Raw genomic sequence first — 15,839 nt, forward strand, 5'->3', positions numbered from 1 at the left:
GTAGTACAGCCTTGTTTTTGTATTTTAAATGGTTTTTAGTGGAATGCTAAAATAGCCTCAGCACTAGTAAAAGGCGTAGTCGAGCCATTTTGATTTGACTCAGGAGGGGATAATAGGACCCACCACATAGGGAGGTTAGATCATTTTGATGTGAACTCTCACCCTAATGCCAAGTATGGCTCTATGCAGCTCCTCCACCCACCCACCACGCACGTATTTCCCTTCTCCTCCAATCAAGACACGATATACGATGAGATCACCTAGTTGATTTTGACCAATCATAATTTATTACTCTCAATTCTTTCAAAACACATCAGTTGAATGCCTACTATGTGTCAGACACTGTTCTAAGTACTGGGGATACAGCAATGGACAAAACACAGAACTCTGCCCTCCCAGAACTTATAGTCCAGTGCAGGGAGAAGGAAAAATAAATCAGTAAAGTACACAATAGGTTCGAAGGTGATAAAGAGAGAAAATGAAGCAAGGAAGGGAGTGTAGTATATTCAGGGAAGAGGGGGAAAGTTGGAGAGGGCTGCAATGTCAAATATGGTGGTCAGGGAAGGCCTTGCCCCAAGTGAAATTTGAAAAATGACCTCAAGAAAATGAAGGGCAAGCCATGTGTCTGAGCAAATGTGAAAGTTCTAGATCAGAGGCATGTCCAATGCTTCAAGGAGTACTAGGGACGCCAGTGTGTCTGCAGCAGAATAAGTAAGAGTAAGCAGTAAATCAAAGAGGTAAGAAGGGGTGGGAGACAGGTTTGGCTTTTACTGGGTGAAAGTGGAAATTATTGGGAGATTTTGAACAAAGCCATGACATTATGTGACTTCCATTTTAAGTGCTAGAACTGACTGATCATGACCAAAAAAGGCAGAAGCAGGGAAACGAGTTACCAGGCTGCTACAACTCTCCAGACAAGAAATAGTGGTAGCTAGGACCAGGGCAATGGGGATGGAAGTGATAGGAAGTAGTTACATTTCTGATGTATTTTTTATTCTAAAGCCAACAGGATTCTCAGGTGTTTAGATTGAGAGCATGGAAGAGAGGAGTTAAGAATTACTCCATGGTATTTGGCATGAGAATCAGAAGGAAGGATTTGCCATAAGTTAAGATGGCATGTTTGTTTGCAGACATGATAAGTTTAAGAAACCTCTTAGGCATCCAGGTGGAGAGGTCAAGTAGGCAGGGACAAGTCTAGAGTTCAAGGCGAGAGAGGGTGATAGATGGTATTTAAAGCCATGACACCAGATGTGACTGAGACCAAGAAAAGAAGTCCAAGGACCAGATCCTGGGGAGCTCCTACTTTGAGAGACTGGAAATTAGGAGCAACGAGCCAAAGAGACAGAAAGAGTGGCCAGTTTAGAAGGAGAAAAACCCGGAGAGCAGAGTATGTTGGAGTGAAGGGAAGTCTCCAGATGAAGGGAGTGATCGACTGGGTCAAGTTTGGCTGACAGGCAGGTCAAATCAAATAAGGGCTGAAAATGGATACTGGGTTTAGCGATTCTGCCAAGTCAGGGCAACGAGGAGTGAGTGCTGTTGTAATATGGCCCACTAGCCTGAACAAAAGAAATCGATCAAGTTTTTGGCTAAATAATTAGATCTCAGGGGGAAAACCTTTATCATCTTCAGTGGTCCTTTGTTTCATAAATATTACTTGAGAAGGAGAGAGAGTTTTATTCTCTCTATAATGACAGTCAGACTTAATAGTATCACTGCTTAGCTCACAATGGCTGGTTTAATTTCACGTGAAGTACAGATACTTTTTTGCTTCCTAGACTTCGGAAATCACAGACGATTTTCTTTCTTAATTAAAATTAGACTTTTTTTTTTTCTAAATCATACCTGGAATGCAAAAATGTATATTTCCTTTAACTATTTTGATTTGAGGGATTTTTTCCCCCTTGTTTCTCTCCTTCCAGCTAATTCTGAAGGTTTTCTCTGTTTGTGTGAGCATCTGTTTGTTTTCTCTGTTTGTGTGAGCATCTCAGACTCCCCTTTCTCATCCGCTTGCAATATCTGATGCCTCTGCATTATCACAGTCAATCTGATCTTGAGCATCATAAAATTCTACATATTCCCAGAGCAGCAGATTTGATGTCACTGACAAAATATGATGGATTCGAAGAACAGGTGAGCAAAAGGAAAGGCAGGCAAGGGCAAAGACACCTAAGAGGAAAAGAGAGAAGCTGGAGGAGGCAGGTTTAACTGACCATGTGCTTCCGTTATTTTCCACAGAAACAGGTTAAATCAGAAACTGCAAGATTTAGAAATTCCATGTGGATAAAGTCCAGCCAAACATATGCACACTAAATAATTGTACACATTTAATAAATAAACACCATGGCAATATCTATGCACCTCAACTAATGATACTGGTCAGCAACTAACGTATTAAAATTCACTCAACCGATTTTGAGAATAACCTCCTATTTGCATAACTTTCCAAACTGGTTTGTGTATATAGAAATTGCCTCATTCTGAACGGTTGGCAGTACAAACCAAAATAGTCCATAGGATCTTCTTGCCATGATATCACAATCCTAACTCTTAAAACACATAGACAGTTGAAGATGTCAAGTAGTTCATAAGTATGTTTCAAAGCTGCAATTTTAACGTTTCTCATTTATTCATTATGGTAAATCTCAGAATATAAGCAGCAAATAAAAGTTACCATGTCCTACATTAGATTTGATTATTTTGGTGTTCTTGGCACTTTTAAAAGAACTAGGAAAATAAAGGAAAGGTATACCCTCCAATTGCAATGAAGTAATTACTTTATTAGTCCATTAGTCTTACTAGAACCTAGCAGCTCCAGAAAATGCTTAACTCAACAGATGTCTTTCTCCTATGATATCATTTAAAAAAGAGAAAGCAGTGAAAGACAAGGAAGAAATATTATACTGCCAGAGCTTGCAGAAATACTTTCTGAATGTAAACAAACATTTTCAGGGAAAAAAAAGGGGGGGATATCCAATGTTCAAGGAAATAAATGCTGAAAATATTTTTAAATAAGTACTATATGTTTGGGCTTCCCTGGTGGCGCAGTGGTTAAGAATCCAACCGCTAAGAATCCACCTGCCATCTCAGGGGACATGGGTTCGAGCCCTCCTCCGGGAAGATCCCACATGCTGCGGAACAACAAAGCCCGTGCGCCACAACTACTGAGCCCGCACACCGCAACATGAGAAGCCTGCGCACTGCAACAAAGAGTAGCCCCCCTAGCCGCAACTAGAGAAAGCCCACGTGCAGCAACAAAGACCCAACGCAGCCAAAACATAAATTAAAAAAAAAAAGTACTATATGTTTAAAATAACATTTTAGTAGTATATTGTATTCTTTTCCATTGTAGTGAATTTGACACCTTGAAAAGAAATTGAACATCTTTTTGTTTTCTATGTCTTTTTTCTATGTCTTTGGAACTGTTATTTTTATTATCCTGGCAAAAATATTTTGCAGAAAGTCATGGAAACATGAATAGGGAACCCACAGCAATATTATAAATTTCTAAGGAAACAACTGCAATATTAATATGAAGAGGAAATTCAAAATTTGGAAGTAAACTGTAGTAAAATAGTACTTTGAAATAATGCAGTTTTTAAAATGTCATTAACTCTACATTTCCCTCTATATTCTAAATCAATAAAAACATTTCAGAGTGCTTCCATTTTGCCATGGCTGATTTTTCTTTATTCTCCCAGAGTATAAGGTTTTTGTTATTTTTGGTAAAAAAAAAAAAAAAAGCTACATTAAGATTCAGCCTCAAAAGAGGTTGAATTCCTAGTAACTGCAGATGCATGGCACTTACTGCTAATTGGACATGGCTGCTTTTAGCAAATCTGGTAGCTGCTAAAAGCTACTGTTGCCGTAGTGCTGCTTCACCAACACACTGGGCACACATACACCATCCACCTCTCCTTTACCAAGGCTACACGTCTGCAAAGTCTGCCTACCAAAGTGCAGAGCCGACTCCTTTGTTAGAATGCATAGAGACAGAAATCTTAAAGAGTCACCTACAAGGGCAAGAAAATGAGGACCTCTTAATGCATATTAAATATTCCTATTAAAACATTATTACAGTAGAGTATCTCCCTGTTAATAATATGCTGTTTCAAGCCCCATGCCTTGTAGAGTGGGCTACAAAAGGAAACACTATTAGCACTTTCTTAATTACCTTCTCTCTAGTGTGCCGTACTGCCTGGCTGGTAGACTGTAGTTTGGGGAAATATTGTGAACTAAGTTATATCTGTGCCTCATATCATCATTTGTGTTTTTGTAGGATGTTTGTTATGAGAAGTCTAAAATTACTTTGTTAAAAATTGGACCACATTTACCAGTACCACATAAATCTCCTGGTTTAATTAATGCTTTCCTTTTTTTTTTCTAAATTTATAGCTTCAGTAGATTCTACCAATTCTACTCTCTAACAATAATTTCATAAAACATTCAAGTTCAGACAAAAATGTCCTATGTGCATCATTGTTCTTATTCATATTCCAGGACTCTTTGTGTCTTACTGTCTACATTAGACACATTCTATGGGGGTAAGCTGAGTTATTGGAAGGGAATTATTGAGAGCAAGTGAAGAGAGAAAAATCCAGAAGCAATGACTTGAAAATAATCAAAATGTAACTCTCAAATGGCCAGTATGATTATGGACCAAATACATATAAATATTATACAAATCAGCATATGCTTCTTCCTGTTTCATAGCTGGGACCCCATAGATCATGACTCACAAGAAATTCCAACCCTTTCCCTAAAGAAGTTAATATCATCCATTTCAGGCAAATTTGCCCAAGGTCATATGGCGAAGTCAGGGTCAGCCAAAAATTGAGCGCATTAATGTTGACACATAGCAGATTACCGTGCTTCCTTAAATACCTAACTTACCTATTGGACACTGTTTTAAGTGTCTGAAGACTGGTGATGAGACCATTTATACTACATAGATTGCAGTGCATCAAGATTGCCTGTTTCTATTGCTTTTCACATATCAATAGAATTTTTTTTTTTTTCTCCACTTGGGTTAGTTTTCCAGGTTTCTCCTCAAAGGCATCCTGGACTCCTGGAACAAATCTTGGGTTCCATCCTGCCTAGAGGCAGGATGAACAATCTGAACCCTGACTTTTGATTTCCAGTTGAGAGAATGTGATTTAAAAAAAAAAAAAAGTCGTAAAATTAGACCTGATTTCTGAACAAAGCTGACCTGCTTAGCAATGACTTCTCAAATCCCATAGCTCCTCATTTGTTGCCAAAATAAAACACCTGTCAGAGAGGGTCTGGTTTTAGGGTTAGCGTTCCAAAGGAAGGGGCTTCTACTTCAAGGAGGTAACAGGGTAGTCTCTTACTCTGAAGGAAAAGCACTTTGGAAAGCTTGGTAAAATTGTAGCTGCTCATGAAAAATTTTTTCAGTAGAAACCCAGAAAATGTTCTTCATCGGAGACATCTTTCTCCTGGTTCTAAAGGAAAACTACAAAATACCCCTTTTAAAATACCTGGAAGTAGGTCAAGGCCATCCAGAAGACTGAAGGCTCTACGTTCGTCAGTGTTGTTGGGGAACATTGACCCAGATCTGGGAAGGAGATGAAGAGAAGAAACCTATAGCACCTCCTTCTCGCCCCCTGTCCCATTACTTTTCTCAGTTAAAAAAATATTTTTACCACTTCTTATCAGTTGTGATGGCTAAAATCAAAAATATAGATAATAACAAATGTTGGTCAGGATGTGGAGAAATTGGAACCCTCATACAGTAAGAATGTAAAATTCTGCAACCATTTGGCAGTTCCTCAAAATGCTAAGCATAGAGTTACCGTATGACTCAGCAACTCCATTCCTAGGTATATACCCAGGAGAATCAAAAACATATGTCCACACAAAAAACTTGTATACAAACGTTCATAGCAGCATTATTTACAATAGCCAGAAAGTGGAAACCCTAATGTCCATCAACTGATGAGGGGAAAAACAAAATGTACTATATCCATAGAATGGAATATTATTTGGCAATAAAAAGAATGAAGTACTGATACATGCTACACTATGAATGACCCTTGAAAACATTATGCTAAGTGAAAGAAGATACAAAAGACCAGATATTGTATTGTTTCATTTATATAAAATGTCTGGAATGGGACTCCATAGAGACATACAGGAATTGAGAATGTTCTAAAATTAGATTGGTAATAGTTGCATAATACATTGAATATACCAAAAACTCCTGGGCTTCCCTGGTGGCACAGTGGTTAAGAATCTACCTGTCAGTGCAGGGGACACGGGTTCAAGCCCTGGTCCAGGAAGATCCCACAGGCCGCAGAGCAACTAAGCCCGTGCGCCACAACTACTGAGCCTGCGCTCTAGAGCCCGCAAACCATAACTACTGAGCCCCTGTGCCACAACTACTGAGGCCCGCATGCCTGGACCCAATGCTCCGCAACAAGAGAATCCACCGCAATGAGAAGCCAGTGCACTGCAACGAAGAGTAGCCCCCACTCGCCGCAACTAGAGAAAGCCCGCGTGCAGCAGTGAAGACCAAACGCAGCCAAAAATAAAATAAATAAAATAAATAAATTTTTAAAAAGAAATACGTAAATAAAACTAAGAATAAATAAAAACTCCTGAACTGTATACACTTTAATTTTATTTATTTATTTATTTATTTATGGCTTGTTGGGTCTTTGTTTCTGTGCGAGGGCTTCCTCTAGTTGCGGCAAGCAGGGGTCACTCTTCATCGCGGTGCGCGGGCCTCTCACTATCGCGGCCTCTCTTGTTGTGGAGCGCAGGCTCCAGACGCGCAGGCTCAGTAATTGTGGCTCACGGGCCTAGTTGCTCCAAGGCATGTGGGATCTTCCCAGACCAGGGCTCGAACCCGTGTCCCCTGCCTTGGCAGGCAGACTCCCAACCACTGCGCCACCAGGGAAGCCCTGTATACCCTTTAAATAGGTGAATTTTATTTATGTGGAATATATCTCAATAAAGCTGTGGAAAAGTTTTTAAAGCACTATCACATACATTATCACATTGGCTTTTCATACTCATCCTCAAAAATGATGATTGTAAAGACCAGGTGAGATAATATATATACAACAAAACACAGAAAAGAAAAACAGCAACTACTTTTAAAATTAAAAGTCTATAGTCGTGAATAGTAGTCTGTCTTCTATTTCTGGGCTCAGAAATATTTCTGTAGTAAAAGAAACAATTTACTAGGGGTTTGCCTCCTGCAGCACATCTGCATCGTCAATGATTCAGGCATTAAAGGCTCTTACAGTCACCCAGAATATATTTGTGATGCACTCATTGACTCTTTTGATACAGCCAGAGTCTAAGAGCTTTCGGGGTACAAAACGTTCCATCCATCACTCTTTCCATTTATGCACTACTAAGTGACTAAAAGGAAAGGGTATTTTAGACCTTCGGTTAGTCCACATTTTAAAACCACTCAGTAAAACAGAAAAACCTATTTTTTTGCAGATGACAACAACACTGATGCCTGAGATAGTATGAAGAAGGTAGAACAACCTAAGGATTCACGGCCGATGCTAGAGAAACAGTAGCAAAATCTTACATAGCACTACCTCCATAACAGGCATAGATCTAGCAAGTTACATATATTAACTCATTTAAACACCACAACAACCAGTTATTAACTCTAGTTCACACATGAGAATGCGAGGCTCTGAGTAGCTTGCCCAGTGTCACCCAGCTCACAAGTGGCAGAGACTGGATTGGCACCAAATGCTCTGACTCCAGAATCTGTATCCTTGACCTAGTCTACCGGCTCCTCATCTAAATCCAAGTTTGATATAGAAAAGAGCTGCCACACATTATGTTTTCTCTAATAATATTTTTAATCAAAGTAAAACTTAAAATCAAATGCATATAATCACCCAAATTTGTATCTTTCCTCACCTTGAGTCTTCCTCAACCAGATTCATTTATATTGCATATAGCACTTCAATTTAACCACCATATCAAATGTAATCTGGTCATGTTATCTGGTAGCTAGAGGACTTTTTGATGAAAAAATAAACTTGAGATAGTAAAAAGTTTACCTTTGTATTAAAATACATAACGTTTGTTATAAAACACAAAAACAATCATGAACCATTTAATAAAATTATTGGAACCTCTTATAGCTGTTACAGGGATAATTTTAAACAATCATCCTCTTCGTGGCCTCTGTCTAAAATAATACAAACCTCACAAACTTAAAAAGACAAAAAAATAAATCAATCAAATATTGGGGCTACATACTTCTCAAGAGAAAAAAAAGAGGAAGAGGTACTCATTGTTCTCTTTTCATTGAGATGATATATTTTTGTTGAACTGAATCATGTTTTCCTGGAGTAATAAAGAACTAGCCAATAGCCCATCAGTAACAAGAGTGATTGATCTACTTGTATTTTGAGGTCCTCAAGTTTGATTAACTTCAGCACTTCCACTGTTTGAAAAAGAAAGCACAGGCAGGTGGCATTCAAGTTGTAATTTGTTCGTGATTATCCTAATGGGATATGTCCAAAAAGAAGCAAAATACATAGATAGAAATGTTCAGAAAACAATGAAAAACCTAAATCAAGAAATAGGAGTCACTGACTGAGAATTACTTGATTATTCAGTGAGTTTGGGAAGATGCTAACAGAGAGTTCAGAGAATCCAGAAGGAAATAAACCACCTTCATTTTAATTATGCACACTACAGGTTACAAAAGTTTGACCTAAAAAAATACAAAGTCATTTTCTTTGAGAATCATCTTGGTTTATGCAATTCTTACAAATGTACAAAGATGAAAAAGTGTGGTTTAATACTTTCCTACCAGGAACACACCTTTTAAAGGTGTAAACATACTGGAAGTACATGGTAACATTAGAGACAAAAAACTAGCTAATTTATGTTCCCTTAAAATCAGCTGAAAAATGAACGACTTCTCCTTGTCCTCTCTTGGTGGGATTACAAAATGGCGCAACTGCTATGAAAAACAGTATGGTAACTCAAAACTAAAAATAGAATTACCATATGATCCAACAATCCCACTCTACGTATACATCCAAAGGAACTGAAAGCAGGGTCTCACAGAGATATTTGCATACCCATGTCCATAGCTGCATTCCCCACAAGAGCCAAGAGGTAGAAGCAACCCAAATGTCCATAGACAGATGAATGGTGCATTCATGTAGCACTCAAATATTATCTTATCTCTTTTTTGTATTCCCAATCAGTCTGTGAAATCTGAAAGAAAGAAATAAGGACTTATATTTCTTTGTGTCTATAATGCCCAGTACATTCATGCATTCACTCAAAAATATTGATTGAATGCCTATATACTTGGCCCTATTCTAGGTGTAATGGCCATCGATGTACAACATACACACCTTCACTAAATACATGACTGGTGAACTTGATTATAATGATTCTATTAAACTGAATTTAACACACAGTTGCAAACATTTAACTGGCCATGTTGTAGGGCAGGAACTGTTCTAAGCATCATTATTATTATCTCCAGGTTGTAAATGAAAAAACTGAGGCACAGAGAAGTTAAGCAATTTGCCCAAGATTACACAGTTAAGAACTGGCAGGGACAAGATATGGCTCTCAGCAGGCTCATTCCAGAGTCGGTGCTTTTAACCACCCTGCTTTATCTGCTCAGCATGGATACTCTGCTACGTTTAAGGGAAATGATATTAATAATACCCTGCATTTACCCTGTATGAGCTCACGGGTGAGCAGGGTAGAGAGAGAGCTATAATACGAAATTATAAGTGCTATAACAGAGAGATAAGCGTAGGAGCACAGAGGAGGATTCAATGAAGTTTATTCTAAAAATACGAAGGCTTTATAGTGAGAAACACTTAAGGTAAGCTTTGATACAGTCACCAGGAGGAAAAGGAGGAAGAAGAGAAAAAGAAGCAGAAAAGAAAGGGAAGAGGAGGAGGAGATGATTGTGATAATGGAAAGATTGCCATCAGGGCACAGAGGAGAGAAAATTGACATTGCTGTGGATTGCTAGGGAACAGCAGTGAACGCCAGACCCTCCTCTCACGCTCCTATCAAAAACGGAACAGTTTCCTCCCAATAAAGGGACCTGGCTAGCCGGAGGCAGACACAGCTACAGCAGCAGCCCCATTTCTGCTGACAGCAGCCTCTAGAGATGTCACAGGTGGTCAAAGCAAGTAGAGTAGAGGAAAGCCTTACCCATCAGCGGACTTAGCCACATTCACCCACCTGAAGAGCCGAACGTCGGCCTCGATATTTTCAAAATAAAGCCTAGAGTTTAAGGAGAAGAGGTAGAAATGCTAAGCAAATGACTAAAGGGAAATTTTCAGAGTGAACCAAATTCTGAGTGCTTGGGCATCAGATTAAAAAAAAACTTGTTAACTCAGCCATAGACATGCACAGGCCAGAAACAAGTTCTGATGATACTTTGTTTCATTTTAAAAATAGAGAGAGAGAAAATTATCAAAAATTAACTAAGGAAGCTCTAAGAAATGTGAAGAATGTTCCTGGAGAATAAGAAGGAAGTTCAAGACAGAGGCGAAGGCCGAGGTGAGAGCTTTTAGAGGTGGGGACACATTTTGTCAGCTCCGGGACAGCACAGGGGATTAAGGGCCTGGGAAGCAGCCTATCTTCAGAGAATATCTTCTCTTCTATCTTCAGAGAATATTTGTTTCAACAGATATAGGAGAACCTAGTGATAATAGAGCCATAAGTCTCAACTGACCTGTTAGATCTGCAGTGACGGAACCAGCAAAGACAGTGCCTGGGTCCAGATCTTAAGGAGTGCAGTGCATTCCACACAGTAGCTTCTCAATAAGTATGTGTGAGTGGATAATGGAGAGAAAGGGATAGAAGGAGGGATGAAGGGAAAGAAGGAGAAAGGGAGGGAAGAGACAGCAAATGAGGACCATGTCGTGGATGATTGTGGGTAGATTGCTAACAGACGAAACCAAAAGATAAGGCGGAAAGAATTTCTGCCAGAAGAAACTGAAATATGATGCCTGTAAAGACAGAAGTTCAAAATCAAGTCAGAGCATGAACAACAAGGCGAAATAAACTATTTAATCTATGGCATGGTCATATTTTGGAAATTAGATCAAAGAGGTTTGGGGTTATAGCCTGTATGGACTTATCATTTGAGAGTAAAGGAAAGTGGTTTAGCAGAAAACAAATCCTTGAGGTATATCACACACACAGGGCACAGCGAAGACTTTTATAATCCTGACAACAGCTGTTTTTCACTTTGTTTGACAATATGCAATCAAAACTGGACTTGGAATCCCTTCACGTTCATGAGAAGAAAGAAAGAAAAACCATCTACCCAGAAGATAAACAGAGGATATCCGAGCTAGTAAAATTACCCTAGAAGAAGAGCCACACCATGGTTTTAGAACTTTGTCTTGAGAATAAAGGTTGATTGGCCTCAACAGTATGATTACAAGATATGACAACATCAACAGACACTATGTGACACTTACATGCCAAGGACTTTGCTAAATGCTTTTCATGCCTTATCTCATTTAGCCCTCATGACAATATGAAGTAGGTACAAGTATTATTATCTTTATTTAAAAGGTTAAAAATCTAACAATTACCAAGATTGAGAAACTTGACCCCAAATCACCTAGTGGTCAAGCCAGGACAGTGAAGCCAAGACTCAGTGAAGCCTCATCTTATGAATAAGATAAAACATGAAATACTAGAAGGGATTCACAACAGAGAAATCTCTACCAACAGCCTATATTCCATGATTTGAAAATGGTGGGAAGTGTCCTGCTGCCTTAAGACACTAGGAAATACCTGCTGAGTGCTGAAAGCAGCACTAATATTCTAACCTAACAGAGGCAGGAGGTAAACCAGGTTTCAACACTGCCCCAGTACCTTCTTTAATCTAATGTCCCAGTACCTTCTTTAGCCACTGCCAACTCCCAAGTCAATATGAAGCTAATAAAGTCATTTCACCTTAATCAAGTTCAATTCAAATTAATCCCACTTTGACCACAGACACTGAATTTCAGCTTATGCCCATAGAAACTATTTTATAAATGAGACATATATAAAATAGAACCAACCCATAAGAGGCAAAAGTCCTCCAAATATAAGTACTCATGGACCCATTCTAATTTATAATATTGCTTTTATGGAATACATGAAATTGGAGAACTGTTACTTGGACATTATTTTAAAAAAACAAATTCTGATAGATGTGTTATTCAAAACAATTGATTCTCACATCCACTATGATGGCTACTATCCAAAAAAAAAAAAAACCCCCAGAAAATATCAAGTGTTGGTGAGGAACTGGAACTCTTAGTCACTGTTGGTGGGATTGTAAAATGATGCAACTCCTATAGAAAACAGTATAGCAATTCCTCAAAAAATAGAATTACTATATGATCCTCAAAAAATAGAATTACTATATGATCTAGCAATCCCACTTCTGGGTACATACCCAAAATAATTGAAAGCAGGGTCTCAAAGAGATATTTGCACACCCATGTTCATAGCAGCATTATTCACAATAGCCAAGATGTAGAAGCAACCTAAGTATCCTTTCACAGGTGAAGGAATAAACAAAATGTATTATAGTATATTCATACAATGCAATATTGTGTGACCTTAAAACAGAAGGAAATTCTGTCACATGCCGCAACACAGATGGACCTTGAGGGCATTATGCTAAGTGAAATAAGCCAATCAGAAATTTTAAAAACTGTGTGATTCTACTTACATGAAGTGTCCAAAGGAGTCAAATTCATGGAAATAGAAAGTAGAACGGTGGTTGCCAGGAGCTGAGTGGAGGGGGAATGGTGAGTTGTTTAACGGCTATAGCGTTTCAGTTTTGTGAGATGAAACAGCTCTGGAGATATGCTGCACAACAACGTGAACACACTTAAAGCAAGCAAACTGTACACTTAAAAACGGCTAAGGTGGTAAAAACACACATACTCATTACCATAAGGTAATACTTCCATACTATTTGGAGTTTTTTCTTGCAACATGAAATAATACATCTAAAATATGGATTGTTTAAAAAATAATAAAAAGGAATAAATAATGAAAAAACAATTGAATGACTGTATGTAGAAGAGAAAATAAATCTGTTTTGTGCTTATTAAGAAGACAAAACTAGACAGAAGATTCAAGGAGATACGTTAAAGCTTTAATCAGTAAAAGGCTTTATAAAACAGAGCTGGCCAATGGAATGCGTTTTGTTAGGTGGTGAGTTTTGGGCCACTGATTCATTCAAGCAAAGGAAGACCTGTACCTATCAGTGTTGCTATAGGGGCTTTTGCACTGACTGGAAATTTTTCCTCTGTTAACTCTAAGGTGTTTCTAGGCCAAATCCCATGATTCTATGTCAAAAGAATCCAAGTAAACAAAGGGACAGTTGAAGGCTTTGATCATCCAGGAAAATTATTCACAAACCAAACCGAAAAGATTGATAGATTTGATTATATAAAAAGAACTCTCTATAGCCACACCAAAACAAACAACAGCAACAACAACAAACCCACAATCATAAAACAAAATTAAAAGGCCAACAATGAAATGTGAAATAAAATTTGCATCATTTAGTACAAATAGGCTGGTAATTTCATTACATAAAAAAGTTTTACATATCATAAACAATAACCAAAATAATAAAAAACCACAATAACAAAAGGCTCAAAAAATATTGACAGGCAATTGCAGAAGAAGAAGAAATACCCATAGACAATAAACAAATGTTAATATTTGCAGCTTTTTCCTTATTATGCAGTAGTATGTAGACATTAAAAAGAATAAGATAGTTCTTTGCTTACTAATATGGAAAAATCTTCAAGATATTTTGTTAAGTGAAAAAAGCAAGGGGCAAAACAATATGTATAGTGTGCTTCTGTTTGTGCGGGGAAAAAATAAGGACACACATGCATGCACACACACACACACACACACACAAACGTGTTTACTTCCATGTGCCTTTCCTTATATGTGCATAATTATTTTAGGGAGGCTACTTGAGAAAATGCTAGAGTGGTCGCCTCCTGAGAGAGTTACTGATGGATGTCTGGGAAGCAGGTATTGGAGGTACTCATCCTGTATAATATTTTGTTTCTTTAACATTTGAACCACATATACTTATTCAAGGGATAAATAAAATATTTGTTAATTTTTGTACTTCTTGCAAATCAAAAAATATGCACTGAAATGAGAATTTTTTTCTTTTGTTTTGTCTATTAAATAAAAAGAGTAGGAAGAATAATAACCTAGATGCATCCAGTGTCCAGGAAAATAAGCCCTCTTGTTGACTGCTAGCATTAATGTAACTTGAGACTATCTTTCTGGAGAATAATTGACAATATAAATCAAGGAACTTAAAATGTGCATATCCTGAGGTTTGGCCAAGATGGTGAGTAGGAAGACCCTGAGCTCACCTCCTCCCACAGACACATTAAAATTACAACTACTTATAGAGCAACTATCTAGGGGAATGACCTGAAGACTAGAAGAAAAGGTTTTCTACAACTAAAGATTTAAGAAGGATTCACAATGAATTGGTAGGAGGGGCAGAGAAACAGTATAGTCAAGACCCACATCTCCACGTATGCAGCCCACAAAGGTGAGGATGATTACAATTGCAGAGGTTTGTCCCAAGAAGCAAGGAGTTCGAGCCACACATTGGGCTCCCCAGCCCACAGGTCCTGCACTGGGAAGACGAGCCCCTGGAATGACTGACTTTGAAGCCAGAGAGGCTTGAATACAAGACAGCCAGGGGACTGTAGGAAACAGAGACTCTGCTCTGAAAGGGCACACACTCCATGTCCCAGTGCAGAGGCAGTAATTTGAAAGAAACCTGAATCAGACCCACCTGCCAATCTTAGAGAATATCCAGAGAGGCAGGAGGTAACTGGGACTCCCCCTGGGGACATAGAAGCTGGAGGCAGCCATTCTGGGGAGCTCATTCTACCACGAGGACACCTGTGCTGACAAGCACTATATTGGAGTCTTCCCTCTAGCCTATTAGCACTGGGGGCTTACCCACCCACCAGCAAGCCAACACCAGTCTTGGGGCCCCCAATCCCCACAGCCAGTCATGCCTGGATTCAATCCTGGCCACCACCAGGCCACCAAAATCCTAGGATTCCCCAGGCCATGCAACCAGTCATGCTGGGACTCAGCCTCACCCATCAGCAGGCCAGCATCCACCACACAAGGCAGGGCCTGGCGACCAACCAGCGCACCCACAGCAGTCAGCCCAACCACAACAGAAGGACCCATGCAGCCCACATAGGGGACACCCCTAGAGCGTATAGCTCTGGCAACTACAGGGACATATGCTGCTGGAACCCATAGGGCACCTGCTACATAAAACCATTTCTATGAAATCAGGAATTGTAACTGACCTACATAATACAGAGAAATAGACACAGAGAATTAGGGTAAATGAAGAGATAGAGGAATATGTCCCAAACAAAGGAATGAGACAAAAACCCAGAGAAGAATTAAGTAAAGTGGAGATAAGCAATTTATCCCATAAAGAACTCAAGATAATAATCATAAAGATGCTCAACAAACTCAGAAGAATGGATGAACTCAATGAGAAGTTTAACAAAGAGTTAGAAAATACAAAGAAGCAAACAGAGCTGAAGAATACAATCACAGAAATAAAAAATACACCAGAAGAAATCAACAGTAAATTAGATGATACAAAGAACAGATCAAGGAATTGAAAGACAGAGTAGTGGAAATCACCCAAGCTGAACAGAAAAAGGAAAAAAGAATTTTAGAAAATGAGAATAGTTTAAGAGACTTATGGGACAACATCAGGCATACTAACATTCACATTATGGGGGTCCCAGAAG

The 15,839-nt window shown here is 38.8% G+C and overlaps 1 pseudogene; it reads right to left on the reverse strand.

The window, feature by feature from the left end:
• Positions 1 to 15,255, reverse strand: part of LOC103009885 (ubiquitin-conjugating enzyme E2 E1-like) — a 37,141-nt pseudogene extending 21,886 nt beyond the window's left edge.
• Between the last annotated feature and the right edge of the window lie 584 nt (positions 15,256 to 15,839).

The sequence above is a fragment of the Balaenoptera acutorostrata genome, chromosome 14 (assembly GCF_949987535.1).
Source record: "Balaenoptera acutorostrata chromosome 14, mBalAcu1.1, whole genome shotgun sequence".
Classification (NCBI taxonomy): Eukaryota; Metazoa; Chordata; class Mammalia; order Artiodactyla; family Balaenopteridae; genus Balaenoptera; species Balaenoptera acutorostrata.